The sequence below is a fragment of the Corvus cornix genome, chromosome 3 (genome assembly GCF_000738735.6).
Source record: "Corvus cornix cornix isolate S_Up_H32 chromosome 3, ASM73873v5, whole genome shotgun sequence".
In the NCBI taxonomy this organism is placed as follows: domain Eukaryota; kingdom Metazoa; phylum Chordata; class Aves; order Passeriformes; family Corvidae; genus Corvus; species Corvus cornix.
The window spans coordinates 108,526,071-108,548,013 of NC_047056.1; the positions used below are offsets into that span (position 1 = coordinate 108,526,071).

Sequence of the window (21,943 nt, forward strand, 5' to 3'; positions counted from 1 at the left end):
GAGACGTGGTTGGCAATGGGAGAGAAGTGGGAGTGATGGAAAAGGAATGAAAGAGAAAACTCTGAGAGCAGCAGTTCAATCACTTTGTAGATAATACAGGATACTTGAGCCAGGATTTCAATTTTTTTTATTTTTTTATTTTTTTTTTTTTTAATATTCCAGCTCTGATCTGAGTTACTGGAGAAGAATTGTTTTATTGTTGTGTTCCTGACTTTCCCCATTTATGAACCAGATAATGGCCATTAGCAAACCTATAGCAAGTGAAGGCATCTTCAGATCCAAGCCTGGAAGTGTTGACACTTGAGCATTATTGATAGACGTGTGGAGACAGGCTGTCTCTGTGAATACTTCTGCAAAAATCTTCTTGAGTCTCTTTAAATTTGGCAGCTCCTACAGCACATGAACCAAACCTGAAGCACCTTCACAAAATCTGACACTGGTACTTATGCCCTAACAGTTCTGCCAGCTCATGACAGGTTTTGCAGTGTCTGGTGTCATGGGGGGCAGAGCAGCAGAGCTCCGAGTGCATCCTTAAGGACCAAGCACCCATAAGATTTGTCTGCAGCTCCGAAAGTGTGAGTGAGGTCTCTGTCTGAACCAGTCCTGGAGGCTTGGACAGATCTGGGTGACCTTAGACAGGTCAATTATTCCCTCCTTTCTTCACCCCTGCGTTTAAAAAATGAAATATGAGGGTACTTTGCAGAGGAGTGATGAAGGTAAGTAAGGTAAAGAGTAGGATGTGATGAGGTGTATTGAGAGTCCATGGAAGTGTTCAGATACAAGCTCTCCATTAAGGTGGATGCTGTCATCTGCCATTCATCTGCCATTCACCTCACTGCACTCCATCCTCGGTCACTGATCATTAACATCACTCAGAGACTTGAAGTGATTTCAACAAATTGTCTGAGATGTGCTGTTCCTCAATTCAATAGGTCTTAGGCAAGACAACAGAAGAAAGTAATGCAGTGTCACAATGCTGATAGCAAGAGAGTCACAGATGCTGATACCAAGAGACTTATTTAGTCCATTTTGATCTTTTTTGTCTTGCTTTTCTCAACTCATCAAACAATCGTTGCTGAACTCCACAACTGTGTCTCTCTGAGATCCTTCCTTAGGACCCACAGCCCAAGCCCGAAGCTCCCTAAAAAACTGGCCATTTTGAAGATCTTCACCATATCTTCAGCTCTGTTCACATCTCTTTTCAGAACCCGAGTGAGTGATGAGGTTTTCAGACAGAAGTATCACAGATACAGTTGTGACTGGTGTATTTGATATAGGCTGCTGCTTGTGCTTCACTGGCCTGTGTGTGCAGCAGATATGTGGAGCTGGTGGGACATAGTAGGGAGTGAGGGATGTTCAACAGTCTGGTGTTTATTTCAGAGTTTCACATCTTCTGAACCATGGCAGGATTTGGCCTCTTTCTTCTCCCCACTTTGCTGTCCCAGAACTGCCCTGGCCAGTTACTTATGCCAGTCTGAGTCACACAGCAGCTGGAACAACCTTCTCTCTTCATTAATTTTTGGAAATGTTTGTGTTTTGAAAGGGTAGGGCCCATGAACAGGACACTTCATTTTCTCCAATTTACATCATTTTCCTGCTCAGATGTTTGGTTGTTTTTTGGGGTGTGTGTGTTTCCAAACTTCCAGAACTCTGTTGAAACAGCTATTTCATGACTGCTAATGGAAATTCATATTTATGTTTAGTGGAATGACGCAAAGAAATAAAGAGTTCTTTCTTCATGACCGTGTTACTCCCCTGCTTTAAATTACAAAAAGTTGACAATTCAGACATGATGTTGATCCAGAATCCTATTCTTGTACTGGGGTGACCCCATATGCATGGTGGAAAAAGAATTCTGATCTGTGCAAAGGGTGTCTGTAGGCACTAACTTTTTCTCATGCCAATATACCTTACTGCCCTTCCTGTGGGTTAGCTGACTTTCACCGAGTTGGGAAACATCCATAGAGCGCCGTGAGTGGAAGTGACATATTTACCTCGCCTTGTCTCCTTTCATCCCATTTTAGCCCTCAAACTGTCTAACAGCATTAGGAGGCCCCACAGAATGAGAACTTGAAGTCAGTACTGCTGGATTTACTGAATCTCTGTGCTATCTCCTGACACTAACATTAACTGAATACATCAGGAATGGGGCAGAATACAACCTCTGTGAGATGAATTTTAGGGACATGGGAAACAAGAAAATCTTAGAAATGAAACTTGGGAAACCAGATCTGCCTGCTATGTTTGTCTTGCAATTAGTCAAGGAGCTGGCTCACATAGTTGTCTCTGAAAACCAGAAGAATCAAATGAGAACCAGAGGACAGAGGCAAATATATTATATTGATCTTTACAAATGAACAGCAATCATTAAAAGAGTTAGTAACTATCCAATAAATTTGGCTTCCATGTCTAGTAAAGGAGTCTAAATAAGGAAGGAAGAAGAATTTGCTGTGCCATGCATTCACATGCAGCCATATGTATATTAGCTAACCCTCAGGAGAATTGCCAAAATGGATGGAAATGGTGGAAAAAGGAAGGGGTGAATTTTGTCGTCATGGAATACTGGGGAAAGGACTAAACAAAGCAAATCTGTAAGCAGTTAAAACAAACCTCATCCCTGGTGAAGAAGAGTGTACTGAGTTTTCTGTGTGACTTAGAGCACACGTTATTTATTAATTTGATTCCTTTAGTGGCATGTAGGAAGTATGCAGCCCCTCTACATATGTTGACTTCACCATTGAAAATGAACATGGATGACACACACATAGATTTGTAGGAAGGAAATCCAGACGAAACTTAATCACTTTGTTTGATCCAACTGCAGGCCAAGTAGATGAAAAGAATATGGTCATTTAATCTGTGTAAATAGGATGCCTATTCATGTACTGAGGCAATTAATATATTGTTTCACGAAGACTGAGCTGAAAAATTAATTTAGATTGACTGGAGATGAAGACTATAAAGCAGACTGAAAACAGGCTGGAGGCTCCAGAAACACATAATGATGAATAAATGCCAGCACTTGGTGGGAGATACCTCAGGGAACAGAAGGGAACAATGTTAGACTGTTTTTGTTTAAGATCCTTATTAATGGTTTGGAAGGAGGATTGGCTATGACAGCTCATTTTGGGATGGTGCTCATCCTGGGAGAGATCATGCTTTCCAAAGCACTAGTACTAACAAATTTTGATCTGGCAAACTTCGGATAAATCAAAATCACAGCAAATGATTATGCCAAAAAGTTCAGTCTGGGGACCTTACCCAGAGTCCCAGTGAATGCACCTGTCTGTAGATGCTTTGCTTGGAAATCTCAGTCCATGTGGTTCACCATTTAGAGCAAACACATTCTCTTAGTTTCCATTAGGATTCAGCTTCTCCCACTTATTTATCTAATGTTTGTCTGACTTTGCCCACACTGGATTCTCCATCCCAGCGCCTCCTGGCTGACCCCATGGACATGCTGTTTCCTTGTCCTGGTATTTGAACATGTATTGTGATCCTAGCAAGCATCTTGATACTACTAAGTATTTCAGACAGAGGGCTGGGGAAGCAACAGGGAGCCGTAGGATTTCTGTTTCCTTACTAAATTTACTGTTGTCCAGCCTGTTTCCAGAGGCCTGGGATTTACTCAATGAAAGCTGAACGTCAGGACTGTCGTTTGGGGAATATCATCATTGCTTTGAGATGGAGATTCAGTCCCTGGAGGCACTGGGTCACAGTTATCTCTTGACTTGGATTGTGAGTGTTCACCTGCCCTGGTGAGGGGAGAAGGGCATGGTGCTGGCTGGGAAAAGGGATGGACAATGCAGCTGGCCCCGCTGTGCACATCTGGGCAAAGGAGCTGGACAGGTAACCCTGTTCCATACCTGGAAAGAGGTGCAGGGAGGGAGTTAAAGGGAATGCAGAGCACTTTTTTCATCATTTTGCAATGCATTGGTTGGCACTGTCCAGCACTATCTGTAAGGTTCAGTTGTTATTCCTTCATAAGACATTGCTGTGCTGCCCCAGGAGTCCTACACCCCCGTGTGTGTCTTCTGCAAGGCTCAGGAAAAAATACAGTGAGGTTGTCTGTGCTGGACCAGTTCTGCAAGGCTGGTTCATATTCCATGTTGTGAACTCCCTGGGGCAGGGAATGTCCTAATGAGTTTCTTTACTCAGCACAGTTGTCCAGGCAGGGGGTGTAGCTCAGTGGTAGAGCATTTGACTGCAGATCAACAGGTCCCTGGTTCAACTCCAGGTGCCCCCTCAGGTGCTGCTTTTTTAGGCCAGGTATCAGAAAAACAGTTCTTTACTGCGAGGGTGGTGAGCCCCTGGCCCATCCTGGCACGGGCTGGCCACAGCAGCTGTGGATGCCCCATCCCTGGAAATGTTCAAGGCCATGGGACTCGGAGCAACCGGGTCTGGTGGAAGGTGCTCCTGCCCATGGCAGGGGACTGGAATGAGAGGATCTTTAAGGTCTCTTTCAACCCAAACCATTCTATGCTTTATGATTTTGTGCTTAGACACTGAGTAGCAAGATTGAGATTATGAAGCAAATTAAAGCACGACCAAAGGGAAAAACCACAGCCAAAAAGCAAGTGAAGATGGAGAGAAGGACTGAGTGTGAACCACAGGAGCACATTTATTTCAGCCCCTGGAAGAATCTGCATTTTCTCTGCATACTCTTCTGGTTTGGGTACAGATACTGCAAACTGTGGCAGTCTGACGGTCACAAATGCCAAATTTCCCTCTTCTTCTCCGGTGCTTGGCTGAAGGAAACATTGCTCACATATTCCTGTGCTTAATTGAACATTGGTTTGGCTCTTGAGTGGGAGGAATGACTGAGAACTAAGAATTAATTGCTTGATTCATTCTCTGATTATTCTTTACAAGTATTAGAAAAAGTGTTATTATCTGCTGAAAGATCATTATTTTAATTGTGCTTTGATGAGAACAGAAAATAAGGGATTCAGTTACTCAGTGTGGTCCATTAGTAGTGTATTAAAGACAAATGCAGAATGCCATGAAACTTTTCCCAAAGATGACATTTATTAGGTTGTAAAATAGCCTCCCACAGAAGCATTTGAAGTCCTGTCACTTAAATGATAAGTTACTGAGGCCAAGAGGCCATAAGACCTCCCTAAATTAATTGCTGTTTGAACTGGAGTGAAACTTTAAAAGAGTTGGTTTGAAGATTCCCAGTGACTGTAAGTATCCCACAACCCATGCAAAATTGTCAAAGAAACTAGATTTATTTCTCTTCTGAATGTCTAGATTTAACTTCTACCTATTGGCCACTATGAGATCTTTTAAGGTTGAAGAAACTTTATTAGCTAATTCCACTTCTCTCTTTAAATACTTACAGTCTGTGATTAAGAAACCTCTCAGCCTTTACTTTGTAAAATTAAAGAGGTAATTCTTCTCATGTCTTTCTCCAGAATGAGGTTTCCCAATTCTTTATTCATTCTTGTGTCTTTTCCCTCAATTATTTTTAGTTCCTTTTTAGTTCCTGCAGCTTCTAAAATAGGCTCTGAATACCAGCAGCCAATGCCAGGTTGGCTTGTTATATAATTTCTTTGCTTCTTCTACTTGATTTTACATCTCTAGTACATGCATTATGCTGCTGAAGATGTCTGTGTTAAACCACTTAGATTCTATCACTTTCTAGGCTTTTTCCAGTTTGCTTCTGGCCTCCTTTCTCATGCCTGAGAAGCAAGTTCTCCACAGTTTAATCTTACATTCAGGACTTTACTGAAATTCATGCTGTTGGCTTGTGTGCAGTTTACTGAATTCCTCTCTGGATTGTTTTGCTTTATTGTCCTCCATATTCCATGTACCTCCCAAAATTCCACAAACTTACTTAATAATAGTTTAACCTTTTCTTCCATGTCAACAATAAAAGTATTAAATAGCAACTGGTAAGCCAGCATCTATAAGGGGCTGAAAATTCACTTGCTGAGTGAACATTTGCCATTCACTATTTAATTTGGAAAGGTATCAGCTGGTCTCCAATTAATCTACACTGTACTATGTTTATTTTAAACCAGCCAAGCATATTACTCAGTAATTCAAATTTGGTGCTCTTCAAAAGCCCATTACCTCAACACTCTTACTTTTATCAATCTTGTTTGTAGGCTCATCAAAAGGCGAGACTGGATTAATTAATAAGACTCCTGTTCCATTACACGTTGTTGATGTATATTAATTATTTATTTGTTGAACCCTGTCACAGATGTTCTGCGATTTTGCCCATGATTGATGTGCATCTGACAAGCCCATGATGATAGCTCTAACTACCCCTTTTTAATGTGTGTGGTGTATGGAGAGCATCACTTATTTACCTCCTCCTAAAATCTTCCCGAAGTTTCAGGAAAGCATTGTGTTGCAGTGGGTTGGGGGCATATATAACAAGAAGCCACTGGATTTCACTAAGGGCTTTTAATATTTAATATTATTCTAAATGTGTCTGTTGGTTTTTATTATTGTATCATACTCCCTTCTGAGTAGCTGTTTGCATACAGAGAAAAGAGACAGGAGGAATCTTTGGGAAGATCACTTGACCTGGTCTGAACCCAGCTATGTTATTTTCCGTTCTTTTCCTGCACCTATCAGATGAGCATTGGAACATCTTCCGGTAGTGCATTACACAAAATGATCATACATATTTCAACTATTGTTTTTATAACCTCTCCTCTGGGGAAGAGTGTTTGAAGTGCAGCACACTATTTTCTTAGGGTTTTAAGGCAGTTTGACTTTTGTGAAATGCGTATCCTCTTACATATTTCAGAATCACAGCATCATTAAGGTTGGAAAAGACCTTTCAGATCATTAAGTCCAACCATTAACCCAGCACTGCCAAGCTCACCACTAAAATATATCCCTCAAAGCCACATCTACACATCATTTAAGTATCTCCAGGGATGGAGACTCCAGCACTGCCCTGGGCAGCCTCTTCCAGTGCTTGATAACCCTTTTGGTGAAGGCAGTTTTCCTAGTATCTAATCTAAACTCCACTGGTGCAACTTGAAGCCATCTCCTCTTGTCCTATCACTTGTTACCTGGGAGAAGAGATTCATCCCCAGCTCACTGCAACCTCCTTGCAAGTACCTCTGCTTTTTACTCATTCTTAATGTTTTCCTCTGCTTTCAGTAAAGGATGGAGATTTTCCTTGACCCTCCTTTGGCTGGTAATATATTTATAGAAACTTTTTTTTTTTTTTACAGCAGTAGCTGCACTTTTATTTCTCATAGCAGATGCAAAAGAATTGAACCACATAGCTTTAGTGATGGGATTTGAAGCAGCCTGCTGTTCCTAAAGGAATTTGTTCCACCATTTTGATGAGATCCTTTTTTCTGTTCCCATTGATCCAGAGAGTCATAGTTGCTAACCATTGTCTTCTTCTGGTCCTTGACTATGTCTTGGAGATATTCTGAGTGCAGACAACAAAGATGCAGGCACAAAATTCCAGACTTCTTCAGGAAACTGGAATAGACAATGGAGGAGAGATTTGCTGTGCAAATCTGTTCTCAGACAGATGAGCTTCTTGTATCAAATATCTCTGTGCCCATATCTGTCCCATTGTTGTATCTGTCTCTCCAGCCTGACATGACAGACATTACTCAAAAATAGCAGTGAATGGGAGCTTAGCATCCGCATTCCCTGTCAGCTGTGCTACTGCCTATTGGAAAGAAAGATTCCCTCTCTGAGGCACAGGGGATTTCAGGTTGAAATGTTACAGTGGCACAGATTAGGAAGGGGGAATATTTGATTCAGGAATCTTAGCTCAGAGTCTGGAACGTGTTGGCAAACCTGAGTTCTGGGTAGATGGGCCAATGATTAATGGCTAAAACCCAAGAAGAGCTGTGTTATAAATAGAGACATTTTTTGTATTTCTCACAGAACGTGACTGTGCTTCTTTGCAATGGCCAGTTTTGATGCACACCGGAGTTACTGAGAGGGGTTTGCTATCTGATAATAAGTTGGGGCAAAATTTATAGGCTTCAGGGAGATCAGAAAGGTTTTATTTGTCCTGTTTTTTAATTTAATTTTATTTTTATTTCTGACAGCTTGCTTACATGATAAGCCCCTTGCTCAAATTCATCACATTCCTAAGGGTAGAAATGCAACTTTGAGATATTGAAAACAATTAAAACTTCACATGACTTGACTATAAGCATCTAACTAAACCCCGTAAGATCAGCAATTCCCAAAGTTTCCTCTTTGTGAAATCCTTTTTGGAACCACAGTACAGTTTTCCTTTGCACTTCCAGGTCTCTGATCATTTCCAGTCCAGGACTCAGGATTCATCCTGGTTTGGGAACCCCTGTTCCTGCCCCGTGGGGAGAAAATACTCTCCTTGCTGAGCCTCTTGAGCCACAGTCTGCACTTTCACGGGATTCTCAGTTTCTCTCTGCTCTATAACCTCTATAAAAAATGAGAAAGCATCAGCAGTGCAATGCAAGAGAGATGAAGGGTTTAATCATTCCTCTGTGTGTTACTATGTTTTTAATTTTCAAGAACAGGATCCTTGATCCCGCGTTTTCTTCTATAGCACACGGGACACACTCATAGATAAGTATTTACTGGATGAATTTGGCTTTGGGAACAGATCTTTGGAATCAAGAACATGGAGAATTTTTCAGGTTTCCCAGTGAGTTTTGTGCCTTGATTTAAATAATTGTTCATTGGAAATTTATGTCACTTTCATCAGCTTAGTTCAGCAAAGATGGTGTTGGTATCAGTGGTACAAAGTGACTGAAAATTCATCCTGCTATTACTAAAGGATGTCTACAGATACAGTGGTATTTTACTGGTCTTTAAAATTTGCCTGCTTTTGGCTGTGCTGAGGAAAAATAATGCCTGCTGGAGTGTTTCTGCCTCTGCCTGTCTTCTGATTGTGACCTGACATGAACTTGTTTATGTAATGCTCCCTAGCAGCAGTGCTGCTGCTGGAGACAGGGCTGTTCCTGTGACCAGAGGTGGCTCCACCTCCAATTTTAAAGGTTTTTCGAGCTCTTCAAGTTAACAAATACCTTGCCAGGAAGGAGAAGGTTTCTTCCTGGTCATATCACTGGCACTGGAAGCTGGTAGTATTTTATCTCCAACTCCTGTGCCAGGTGAGCTTGCTGAGAAGGGCTGTTTGTTCTTTTCTCTTGCTCTCTGTTGCCCAAGACTCCTCCTTTTCTTGTGCTGCAATTCATCCTCTCCTGCAGATAATCATGAATATTGCAGTGAGGTGACTCCTGCTTGATAGGTGTCATTTTTTAGCTCTTGTGCCAAATGCAGACTGACCATGTGGATTGGGAAGATTTGATGCCTTAGCTCAAGATGGTGGAGTTTCAATCAGTTGCCTTCACAGGAACACTGCTATGGCAGTTCAAGGCTCTGCCTGGATGCTTTATGGCTTTGGTGTCACCATCTCTGCAGGAGTCAGTCTCAATGTAACATAATAAACAACAATATTTTGTTTCAGGCCAGGAATTTTATTAATCATTTATGATATTTGTTGAAGTCATGATTTCTTTAATGTAGCACAAGTCTAACACATGCAAGGAGTAGACGCCCTCCAGATGTGCTTCCAGGCCTAAATCCAGGGCTAGAAATCCATACCATACTTCATTCAAGAGCAATGGTATGAGGGCCTGGATACCCCTTTATTTCTTTGAGCTGCCTCTATATTTCAAGAGCAGAGGCTTTGCGGCATGAAACCGTAATTTAAGGATATTCCTTTGCTGATTTCAAGCACTCAAGCCTTTGAATTTTAAGAATTAGGTGCTCTTGGGGTGGAAGTGATGTGTCTCAGTGGAAGTCTATCTTAAAATAATCTGCTGGTGATCAGCTGTCCATGGCCAGACATCTGGCAAGAATCAGGTCTGTAAGTCCAACATACCCCCCTGAGAGGAGTTAGACTGCTCCAGTGGAGTGTGTTCCCTGGGACAGCAGTTCTGACTCATTTCCATGCCACAGACTTATGCATCCATTCACAGCAGACCTCAGATTGCAACACAGGGCGCCAGGTATTCTGCTTAGTTTTTCTCAGATGCTAAAGCTTACTTATAGGGCTTTTCCCCCCTTTCTTTTCTTTTCTCATTGTCTTTTGTTCCTGGTTTTCTCCCTTCACTCCACTTTCTATATGGGTAAAATGACACATATCAGCTTAGAATTTATGTTCAGATGTACTTGTCTCCTGTTCACGCTCATGATGGCTTAGAAAGCCTGGAGGGAAATTCTGTAATTTAATGTCCATTCATGTGTGTTTTCAGTACTTCCCATTAAACAGCTACATGCAGAACAGAGATAACAGAAACGCTGTCCCTACTATTCCATGGAGTACAAAGTAGGCATCACAGGGATAAATTTGCCTTATTTTCTTCAGAAATATCTAATCACTTCAAAGGCTGTCCCTTCGACTGCCCAGTTGCTCTACCTCCCTGTGAGTTGCTGCAACCTGGAATTGGGAGTGTTTGGGCAGATGGTGCCAGAGACACCTCAGCAGTCATCCCAGCCAGGAAAGCTCTGAGAAGTGCCATGAAACTCAACTATATCCCCAATTTATATTCCTAGAGAATACAGAATACAGTACAGTATGGACGTGTTTGGGCTGGCTCCACATGGAGTAAGACCGACACCCACGGAACATCCAAGCTGATGTGCCTCTGGATAGGGTCCATCAGTTTAACAGGCGATGTCCCTGGCATAACTTCACTGCATTTGGACTAAGATGATGCATTTCCCTACCAAGTGCAGTCCTGCAGCATGACTTAGCGAAGCTTGGTAGGGCATCAGCTCGGAGATCTCTCCATATTATGGCACAAACCTAATAAAAGGTACAGGGAAGCACCCAAATTTGTATTTCAGTTGGTTGCATCCTCAAAGGCATTCGGTGCACTTCTGTTCTTTCTTTCTTAGGTGTCTGTTACACCTCTGGCTTTAATTCCATCCTTATTGGCAAACTGCCTCATTTTAGTAACGTTTTATTTTGAATTTGCTGTATATAAGCATGACTTTGGTTTGCTTCAGATGGCTGGGGCTGTATTCTGCAGCATAAAAACCACTGGTAGAAAGCAGGGAATGGAACTGATTCATCAGTAATAGCATCTCAAATGCATTTATTTGTTTCTTAAGTGCTCTGGGAAATGCTTTCCTTGAAAACCGCAAACTGTGACACATGTGGATTGATGGCTGGGTGGTTTTTGCTGAATATAGAAACCAATGACTGTATCTAGAGTGACTGGAGGCATGGAGACCTTGCCGACACCCCTGTGCCATAGGATCATTCAAGCAGGATAAGGTCATACTAGAAAACTTGCAGGAATCTCAAAGCAGGATCTGCCAAACCTTGCAAGATCAAAACCATCAGTGTCTTGCATGGATTCTCCTTTCCAGCCTCTGGAGCCTACTTCCTCAAAAAGAGGTCAAAGGAAGAAAGGTACTTCTAAGTTCCTCTTTGTAAATGAAATGATAATTGATGGAAAATTAAAGCAATTGTTGTAATATAAACCTCCTTGTAACTGGAGAAGGTGCTACAGAGGCTTCCCAGCAGTTATACATCAAGAAACATTCTTAATCTCCTAGATAATGTGGAAAAGGAATGACATTTATTATCTACAAGTCCTCACAAGCTGAGGATGCAGTTTATAAAACTGTACTTGGCTCCCCCTCCTTTTCCTCCTTTATTGTAATCCTTCACCATGGATCATTTTACATCCAAACTCACCTTCATCTGTTATCATACTTTGGTGATATATCGACATCACAAAGTTCTGATTAACAAGGCTAGAAGGGCATCCATCAGAAGAACTAAGAATGTGTGATCATTTCCTCTCAAGCTCTCATTAGTTGTGGCTGTCCTTCTGGGAGTTTTATCCTTGTCTTTCTATTTCCAGACTAAGGCACATGAGGCTTAAAAATAATATCCTATGATTAATCTTTTGTTTCTCTCAGCTTCTAAAACCTTTGGTCAAGATGGAATATGATCTCCATGCTGTCAGCTGAAATACGTAGAAACAACCCAAACTGTACAAATACACTCCTAATGAATGAGCAGGCATGTGAGAATAATAGATGGCTTGATTCAGCCTCCTTCATTCAAGATGGAAAATACAAATCTCTACAGATAATCCTATGATCATATAAAATATTTGCGGGGTAGGTAGGAATTACACTCAACAGTGTCTTTGCCAAAAGAGCCTCCTTTTCCTTTACGTTGCTTTGGTTTAAAATGACATGAGTTGTGGTGAAATACCCCTCTGGTATTTTCAGGTTTCTGTGCTAAGTGAAGTGGGAAAGGTTTTGTTTTAGAGTTTCTATACTAAGCTCTCTTTTTAATGAGACACTCCTCGGTTAAAAATACCTTCCGAAAGCGACTTCCCACGTCTTTCCTACATTAGTGACAGATTGGAGAAGAAAATGTGGAGTACGCCTGAAAGTGATAAGTTGAGGTTAGAGGTCTAGCCAAAGTCAAGTGCTAGGGAGTTTCAGCTGTAGAGAGCTGATGCTTTGAATTATAATCAAGTGATTAATGTTTCTAATGTAAGTGGGTTTGGGAGCTACAAGGACTTGCAGCAACAGCTTGGATAAGTATGGTGAAACCTGCTTTTAGAGTTATTTTATTTATAGCACATTCATTAGGTTGGGTAAAATGGACAACATGTGCTTATGTGGTTAATGATAAATCCATATGAGGACTAAACTAGTCTGCTGAGTTATGAGAAAGCCATTTGTAGGTCAGATTTTTCTGGAGAGAGACAGACTTGAGAGAAACAATTCCTATCTGTTTGGGGATGGGGGGAGCGGGGAGCGGGGAGAGGAAGAAACCAGCTTTTCTCCTTTTGTAAAATGCATACGATGTAGATGTTACAGATCTTCATTAATTTTTAAAGGCCATTGGCCCCTGAAGTTTGTGTAGCTGGCTTCATAAATACCGAAAACAACATGGGAAGGAGCAGACATGCATGGAAAGGTATATGAATTTTTTTTTTAAAAAGCAGATAACCCAATGTTACCATATGAAAACTGCAGTGATCTCTATGAAACTGTAAAGGCCAGAAAAGGATACATCTCTGAGGTATTATATTTTTTCTTGTGGGATTCAGACAATCTAGCATGAAATGAAAGAAAAAAAAAAAAGACTATTCCTTCTGTTTGAATTCACCATACCTTAATCCTGCTGCTGTAAGCAGTTTAAGGTACTCTTTCAAACAGAAATAGTTTTCCCAGGTGAGAGTATAGTTAATAAACCCAGTATTTTGGCACATGGTTCATGTTGTGGTTTTAGTTATAGATCTGCCAAAAGGATAAAAAAAGATTGGTTCCCCTCTTCTAGCCTTATCCAGGGTTTGTTATGCAGGTCCTTCAGCCACAGGTCCCAGTGGTTTCCATCAGAGACCATGATGCCATTTGGATTGAAAAAAAAAAAAGAAATAAAAGCAAGACAGACAAAGACAAGCAAGTAAAAGAAAACCCTCACAAATTCCCTTTCTGTAGAAGCCAAATCACCCCAGAATCTCAACAGTTGCATGTTGCACATCCTCACAAATAAACAGGCAAAACCAGTCCAAGACATTTCCCTTCCTCTACTCTTATTTTTAGGTAGGAATGGAAATGTGATGTCCATTTTCAAGGAAGCAAGTTGCCAAGGGAATACTCTCAAATGTGTTCTCCTACCTCTTCTGGGTGTTGCTGCAGGTGCTATTTGTGAATGAGCTCAGATGATCAGAACACACTTTCAAAAAAGCTGACTGATTATAGTGAGTATTTTTAGAGAGAGAAAATAGCACCTAGTACAGAGATATTTCATTATTTATATGTATATATCTATATATGTACAACAAAAACAAGTACAGGAAGCTCTTTCAGATTAATTCCCCTTGAAAAATCATTTATTAACCTCAGGATAGTGAGTTAATAAAAGACATGGTGGCTTTACCCCTCCCTTGACACCTTGTAATCCAGAGTGGATCCCTGCTGAGATGTACTTTGGTGCCACACAGTGTCTTGGGCTCCAGCGGTAACTGCACGAAAACTTAATGGCCTAATCAGAGTTTACTTCATTTAGAGGCTGCACAAGATGACTTGTTTCTCGTATCAAAAGTCATGACAACACTATTATAATGTTTATTTTATAGATATTAAATAATGTGTGTTTTGCTCTGACAGGTAAACACATATCCTGTTTTTGGCCCCCTTGTTAGACACAGAAAATTAGGTGCAGAGATTGAAGTAATTAGCAAGGCTAATAATCCCTGGAGCAGGAGGGGCAGCTCCAGAGAGGATTCATCTCACCTGTGTTAAACTGTGTTTGGATAAAACAAATTATCCTCCACAAGGGCCAGTCTCTATTGACTAGAGAGGGACAGTACAGATATTTAGCTCAGATCTACCTGTGAGGTGGCTAAGCAGAGTGCAGATGCATCCCATCCCAGAGATTAAAACACTTGTTTTTTGAATGACAAGCAAGGGCCAAGCTCCAGGAACAGATGTGTTCCCTACCTTGGAGATCTTACAAAAACCAGTGTCTGAAGCGCAAGAAATAAGGATGTTAAAGCTGTGCGGAAGAGTCTGAGACTCACAGGGCAAGCCTGAATTTACCCAAGGTTTCAGGATGAAGAAAAAGTCTTGTGGGTCTTTTGGGTAACTTGTCATTCTGAAATTAGCTATATTTAGTTTATTGGTTAAGTTAATAAAAGAGCACCAGTGCCCCATCACTGGAAAACTTTAATGATGTTAAATGTTATCATGGTCCCTGTTTAACCCAGGGTCGGGTGCCAAGTCTCTGGCATAGCTTGACCTGTAGCATGAACCAGAGATTGTTCCCAGCAAGTGGTCTGGATGGGGCCATTCTCCTTTGGAGGTTAAGGGCATTTAGCCCCCAGAGTGCATGAGGCTGTGCCTGCTGGCCCTGGGACCAAACCCAGCCCTGACCCTGTTTAGTTAATCTCTTCCTCTTGATTTTATTATATGACCTCTTCATGATCAGAGCCATAGGGAAGCACCTATGGTGTGCTGGGCTTGATACAGGGCTAGCCTTACTTTGAAATAATATGGTGCTATCTAATTCCCTTCTGCTGTTCTCTCTAATCTGTAAAGACCTCACAAATCTGATTTTGGCCTGGTTACCCTAATCTGCATCATGGGCTGCCCGATTCACTGACTTCAATGGGCCACACTGGACTGTGTCAGGGTTTGGAGCTGATAGCTGTTTTTTTGAGCTGGTTGAGCAAACAGATCTGCAAGATCTCTTCTTGACAGTGCACTAGCTCTGATCTGAAAGGAGACACAGCTTTAGACATCTGTTTTAAGGTCAGAACTATTCTGAGCTTATTTAAACTCGATACAAGGCTCTGTTTATATTTCTTTGATTAATTGAAAATAACCTCTCATTAAGGGAGTGACAGCTGATACCGTACGATTGTGCTCAAGTCATTCACAGGAGCGAAAAAAATACACCAAAGATTAGGCAGGTCAAAGCCCTTGTTTGGATCAAAGCATATGTTGAACACTGTATAAATGCCAGATCTGAAAGTGTTTTGTGTTTAAGGTTGAAGTTTGGAGTAAAATGATACTATAACAATAAATCCCTAATTCAGCTTGTTAGGTTGCTACTGCATTCACAAAGGCTCAGCAAAGAGAGGGATGCATCTGATGGAGCAACTGGACAGGAGTCCAAGTCTGTTAAAAATTTACAAATAGGTGAGGCAATACAACATCCAGTTCTGGTAGGCACATTTCAGAAAGAACTTTAATGCAATGGAAATGGACCTTGAAAGAGTGACAGGCATGGTTTGTGGTTTGTCCATAAATCTGCCTTACCATGAGAGACTAAAAAAAGCTCAGCTCTTTTTATTTATTCAGGACAAGGTTACAAGATGACTTGTCTGTGGTTTTGTTAAGTTGAGCTTGCATGGTGAGGGAGCAGCAGGCTCCAGTTTCCACTCAGAGCTGCACGGCCTGGGTGCTTTCAACCAAAATATCAGAGGGTCCCCAGCTATGCCTGGGCTTGAAATATTCCTGCTGTTCTGGGGGTAAACTGCAGATGGGCTGTACTTTGGTGGGCTGCAGCCTTCTCTGTCCATGCCTGATCTGCAGCTTCCTGGAGAGACTGATGAGTGATGGCCCGGGTTGAGGGTGGAGAGTGAGGCCAGACAAATGCAGATCAAAAAGGCAGCCCTTCTTCGTGACAGGGTGATAGCCACTGAAATAACTTATCTGAGGTGGATTGTGCTTCCCTGAAAGCCTCTGATTCAGGGAGGGATGTGTCCTTGCATGATGTGCCATAATTTGTAATGATTCAGGTATTGTTTTGGGACACCATTCTGTGGCTTCAGCTATGCAGGTGATGAGGCCAGATGATGGAAATTATCAAATGAGTGATCTCAGCTGGCCTTAAAATATCCCCATCAAATAGGAATATTTTAAAATTTTTGTTTTAGTGGGAATATTGTATTCCTATTAAACTGATTGGTAAATGGAGAGGTCTCAGGAAGGCCTTCTTTAGCTTGAGAAAGCCCAGTTTTTAGGAAAAAATCTCTCACCACTTTCATATTTGTGGGCAGAATAGCTATGTTTATATTTTCTTTCAAGGAAAGAGTTAATTCGGAGCTTAGACCTGGGTTCCAACTGTCCCTACAGTTTACTACATCTGGTAGGGCAGCTTTCAGTAGAGGAGGAGTGATACAGCTTCTTCGAAGTGAAAAGTTTCCATTTGACCTGCTATTCAATCTACAGTGGCCTCATTGCGTGGGCATCTCATCCACCTTTCAGCAGTGGTGTGGGAACCAAATCAGGAAGATGAGGACCTCTCAGAAAGTCCCGTGGTGTCCTGTCAAAGAGTTTATGGCACTGCCTACTGCAAGGGCAGGTGGGATTTGCAGAGAGCCTAAAGTCAGGCTAGGTCTGGGCTGCTTGTGAGGACACATTTTAGGTATTAGGTCTAAAGGATGCTATAAAAACTGCCACCAAGTTCAATAGATGTTGTTCCCTTGCACCCAACAGGCAGAGAGGTGTTCAGAGGATTTGTCTTGCTGGAAGATTAGAGCAGATATTAGGAAAATAATCCAAATAGATTAGGAATAATGCTATTAGAAAATGCATTGGATTGAGTATGAGGAAAAATTTTTTCACTGGAAGACTGGTCAGGCATTGGAACAGGTTGCTCAGGGACATGGTGGAGTTGCCATCTTTGGAAGTGTTCAGAAAATGTGTAGATGTGGTAGCTGGGGATATGGTTTAGTGCTGAACGTGTTGTTAGCTGGACTTGGTGGCGTTTGAGGTCTTTTTCAACTTTAATGATTTTATGGTTCTATGATTTTGAAGTATCCACCCAGCTTTGTTCGATAAAGGCAGTTCTTTAATCCATCCAAGCAAATGTTTGACTACACGCTCAGTGTGATTTTCTACTTCTGCGACTCCTGCCATTGTCACGTCTCGCCGGTACCTGGGCTGCCACTCGCCCTGTCCCCGAGGTGTGTGGGGCCGTGTGCTCCTCTGCAGGCTGGACACAGGTCCCCAGCAGCCCCGGCCCATCCCCTCTGCTCTGGGAGCTGCGGCAGTGCTGCATTTCGGAGCGGCTCCCTGACACCCCGGGCAGAGCCACAGGATGCGGGGGGACCTCGCTCCTGCCTGCTGCCCTCAGGCACACATCGGAGCATTCGAGAGCTCAGAAAAGCCAGGAAACTGCTGAAAATGGCATTTTACTCTCAGTGTCTAACATCATCGCACCACTCCTGCACAAATAAATAAACTCTGATGGGAATCCCCCCTACCCCCCCCTTCATTCCTTGCTTTAATAAAACTTGTCACAGTGATTTTTTTTTTTTTTTTCCCAGTCAGCAGATTTTTACGCTGGTTAATGAGGGGGAAAAATTTCTCTTTCGCCCCCTCCGCCCCCAATTGCCTCCCCTCTCTTTCATGTCAGGGGCCAAGTTTGGATTGGAGCCTGGTGAAGTTTCTGTGTCATTTCCTGTTGCTGCCCTGCCCGACACTCGCTGCCGCGCTCCCTCCGCGCTCCAGCCCTCCCGCAGACGCGCAGGGCGTCCGCCCTCCCGGCCGGCGGCTTTTGGGGAGGATGTGACAGTGCTGGGCACACCTCACGCTGCCGCCTGTCACGCCGCATTCCTGCTCCTGCTGCCCCCACGGGCTCAGCTCCCAGCCCGCTGCCAGGAGCGCCAAGAAGCCGAACGCCAGAACAACTTTCTTCTCTCCACGCAGCTCGCTGTACTTCCCGGGCTGCTGGGAACCTGAGGCGGTGAGAGCAAACACATCCTTCTCTCGCAAACTTGGCCGCCGTGCTCCTGTCCGTGCAGGTGGTCGGGAGCGAGGCGGCCGCGGGATGCTGGTGCTGGTGTTTGGGTGGGCGAGGGGCTGCGGGGGGACGGGGAGGGGACGGGGAGGGGACGGGAGCCCGGTGCGCGTCTCACTCCGTAGGACAGGTCAGCTGCGAGGGCTGGCATTGGTGCTGTTGTGCTGGTGGCTTGATGTGAGTGACGGAAAAAAGGGCTGTTTAACAGCGGGAGAGAGCAGCACGGGGATGTACAGCAGCCGGGCAGGCAGTGAGCGGAGGTGAGGGAAGGAGAAGGGGCTGCTCAGCGTTTTCTCTTAGGTGTTTGTCTTTCGGCTTCAGTTTAGTGTTCGCAGGTTTTTCCCAGGGCTGGCTTGCGGCAGCGTTCACGGGGTTTGTGAGTGTGTACAGTTCTGGGGATTGCTTTTCTGAGCAGAAAGAGCTGATACTTGGGGAAATCCGTGTTACTCTCTCTTGGAGGAGCGGGCACAACTCAGCTGGCATCTGTAAAATCCTGCCTGTGTTGCCTTTCCTCTGCCATTGCCTTATTGGCTCGTCGAATGCACGTATATTTGGTAGGAAAAAGACACAAATGCTTGTGCTTTAAAGTGGAGCAACCGTGACTTCATGTACTATTTCTGTCATTCCTGACTCGTTCAGTCTTGACTGTTTCTTGGACAAACAAGGCATAACAAACTGACGCATAAATCCTGAAGCATGTGCTGGAGCTGGTTCCCGGAGCTTCCAGAGTTAAAAGGCTTTCTTGAACTCACTGACACAGGGCAGTAAATCTCAATGTGTCAGTAAGCGAGGGAAAAAAGCGCTTGCAGAGCATTACACACCAGGAGATAAAGTCAGTGCTGCACAACCCCAGGTCTTCACAGGCAGGATTAGCTCCCAACACCTCCAGCTACCCAGCAGCATTTAGAAAGGTCAATTACATGTACAATATTTACCAGCTAATTATAAGTGAAGCAATAAAAGCCTTGGAGTTGACCCTAGGAAAAATGATCCCAAGGCCTTGTGTACAGTGTGTTTACCTTCTAGTCACTGTTTGATTCATGTTGCTCCCTCAATTCCCTCGTTTAATGCTAGTTTGGCAGTAGAGCCCTCTCTGTCCCCCTTTCCCCAATGGGAAAGTGGTGGAAGGAGTTACAAGACGGGAATGTAGGAAGGGGGCTTTGGCTCACCCTGTCCCTCTCTCCTGCCTCCAGCCAAGGCACATCGCCTCCCATGGCTGGGGAAAGTTCAAGCTCCCTGTCCAGCCTTGGCACCCCTTGTCTTGCTGCCACAGGCAATGAGGGACCCAGGAGACATTTACTGACAGCTTTGCCTGGGGCCAGTTTCTAGGTAAAAGCTCAAAGTTTGTTTCACAGTTCCTCTATGAAAGGCACTTTTTTTCTTTTTAATCGAGTTGAGTAGGAAATCCTTTTTTGGGTCTTCCAATCTCCCAGACTCTTTCTGAGTGTTGTGCTACTGAAGGATTTATCAGAAAGTACTCACTTTCAATATCCTCACAGCTGGCTTATACGTGTACCAGTGAGTTGGTCTCCAGGGTGTGTGCTTCCGCACACAGCTTGATCTGAGACAACTTCGGGGTGTTGCTGGAGTTTAGGAAGGGCCAAGACACTCCAAAGGCAGTTTGGATGTAGTCACCTTGTTTCAGAGTGTAAGAGAGTTTAATAATATGTAGGTGTCAGGTCGTGCCAATTTGCTTCAGGGCTGAGAATGGGCTCTGGCAGGGGTTAGTTTACTAGCAGAGACATAGCCAAGAGAGTAATGAGCTCATGTAGCAGAGCGAGGGGAGAAACTGTAGCAGGAGTTGCTCCTAGCACCTCTTGGGAGCCTGAGAAACAGCATTTACCTGGAGCTGCGCTCTGTATTTCGCAATGTGAAAGGAAATGGGGGGACAGGCTGGCAATTTCTTGGGGGTTCAACAGGCAAGTCAGCTCTGAGGTAGATAGATTCATTGCCTGCGCAAGGTGACTGCAGGGCTAGCTGTGCTTCAGGGGCTGCTTTGGGTGCTTGAGGGGGGAATAGGACCTCCAGTCCTTTGGAAATCCACCCATATATACAGCTGTTGAGAGATGAACCTCTGTCTCAAATGCAGGTTTTGGGAGTCAGTTTCCTAAAACTTTACCTACGTGTGCTATGTTGGGAGATGACCATAATTTCATCCTTAATTTTCTTGGATTTAAGTGTGAACCCACTTCATTTTAACCTGAGATCACCCTGCTGATTTCAGTGATGTTATTATTGATTTACAGCAGTGGAGGGCACGTAAGGATCAGTCCCTTAATATCTGCTTTTTTCTGACACTTGCAAAGGAGAAAGGAAGACAAGAGAAACCCACTCAGGGTGAGATCATGATGGAACTGAAAGGTCTCAAGTATCACCAAGACCTTTCTGGCCTTTTTTTTGGCTTTCATACTTGCCCTAGATCTCAGCTTTTTCTTCTGTTAATAGAAACTTGCTCTGTGTCTAAGCAAATGCTGGGTCCCTGTTTTTACACAGAACGGCTGTAACAGCAGCAAACCCAGGGTCCCTGTCCCGTCTCTCTCCTTGTGTGAGCGTGCTCTCCACACCACACTACGCTGGCGTAGCCTTGACAGATGAGCCAAGGGATGGCCATTCCAGTTCTGCTGCTTACCTTGGGAAAGTGCTCTGGAGCCCAACAGACTTTACTGTCTGGAAATATTTCCTGTTGCACAACATAAATTGTCTGTTTCAGTTTAATCCTGTTGTCTTAGATTACCTCACCAAAGTACTACCTTGAGTAAAGCCTCTCTCGGCGGCCACTCCACTGCAGTGGGGGAACCAGTATTCTAAGAGGCCACAGGTTGTGAAGACTCTGCAGGAAAGTGGGGTGAGCACGTGCTTCCCTTCGCCCTTTCTCACCTTGCACAAGGGCAGGGCAAACAAGTCCTGCTTTGTAACAGCAGGCCTGTGCTATTTCCCATCCCTGAGCCAGACCCCGCTGCAGCTCCACAAACCCATGATGGCCACTGAGATCTCCAGGAGAGATCTTCCATTACTGGTGGCTTCTCATGGTGCTGGTGGTCCTTTTCTCTGAGCTGCTTTTTCTTGCTTCAGTGCTTGGTGTGGTGCTCTCTGTCCTGCCAAGGATTCTCTGCTGCTGCCCATCCAAGGATTCTCTGCTGCTGCCCATCCAAGGATTCTCTGCTGCTGCCCACCAGCACGTTGGCTGCCATCTGCTTTAGTTTCTCATAGGCTTCTCCTGGGGAACAGCAGCAGCATTTGGGGTAGCCTTGGCTCAGTTTGTGGGTGCTTCCCAGCTCCTTGTGCTTCCCTGTCTCCCCGGGCTGAATCAGACACTCTGTGTTCATCTGCTTTGCTCTTGCTTAGATCCAGCTTCTGTTCTCGTGGTATTTAAATGCTGATGCACAAATTTAGGTAACATTTACACGCTCTAGTGAGTCTTCAGCTTGCCTGCACAAATTTCATGTTTTCTTTCTTCTAATGCAGTGCCACTACCTGAGGACAGTGCTGCCTCCTTGCTCCAGGGAGCTGCTGATCCCTGCTCTGTTTATGGGACATTGCCATAGCAATGAGGATGTATAGTGGAGATCAACGGTCAGGATCAACCAGACCGTACTACTGCTGGCCAAACACAGCCAAAAAGGTGCCTGTCTCCCTCCCTCCCCAAACAGAATCCTGTTTGCTTTG

At 43.7% G+C, this 21,943-nt stretch overlaps 1 protein-coding gene and 1 non-coding gene across 5 annotated transcripts in view; both read left to right on the forward strand.

The window, feature by feature from the left end:
• Positions 1-21,943, forward strand: part of EVA1A (eva-1 homolog A, regulator of programmed cell death) — a 208,976-nt gene that overhangs the window by 125,398 nt on the left and 61,635 nt on the right. The window contains exon 1 of one of the 4 annotated variants that reach the window (XM_010393248.3): positions 17,938-18,223. The exons of the other annotated variants lie outside the window; for them this stretch is intronic. The gene's annotated coding sequence lies outside the window, so the exon portion shown is untranslated. Of the gene's footprint in view, positions 1-17,937; positions 18,224-21,943 lie in introns of those variants that run through there. 4 annotated transcript variants of the gene reach the window in all.
• TRNAC-GCA lies at positions 4,175-4,246 on the forward strand. The gene has a single exon. It is a non-coding gene; the product is annotated as a tRNA-Cys (tRNA).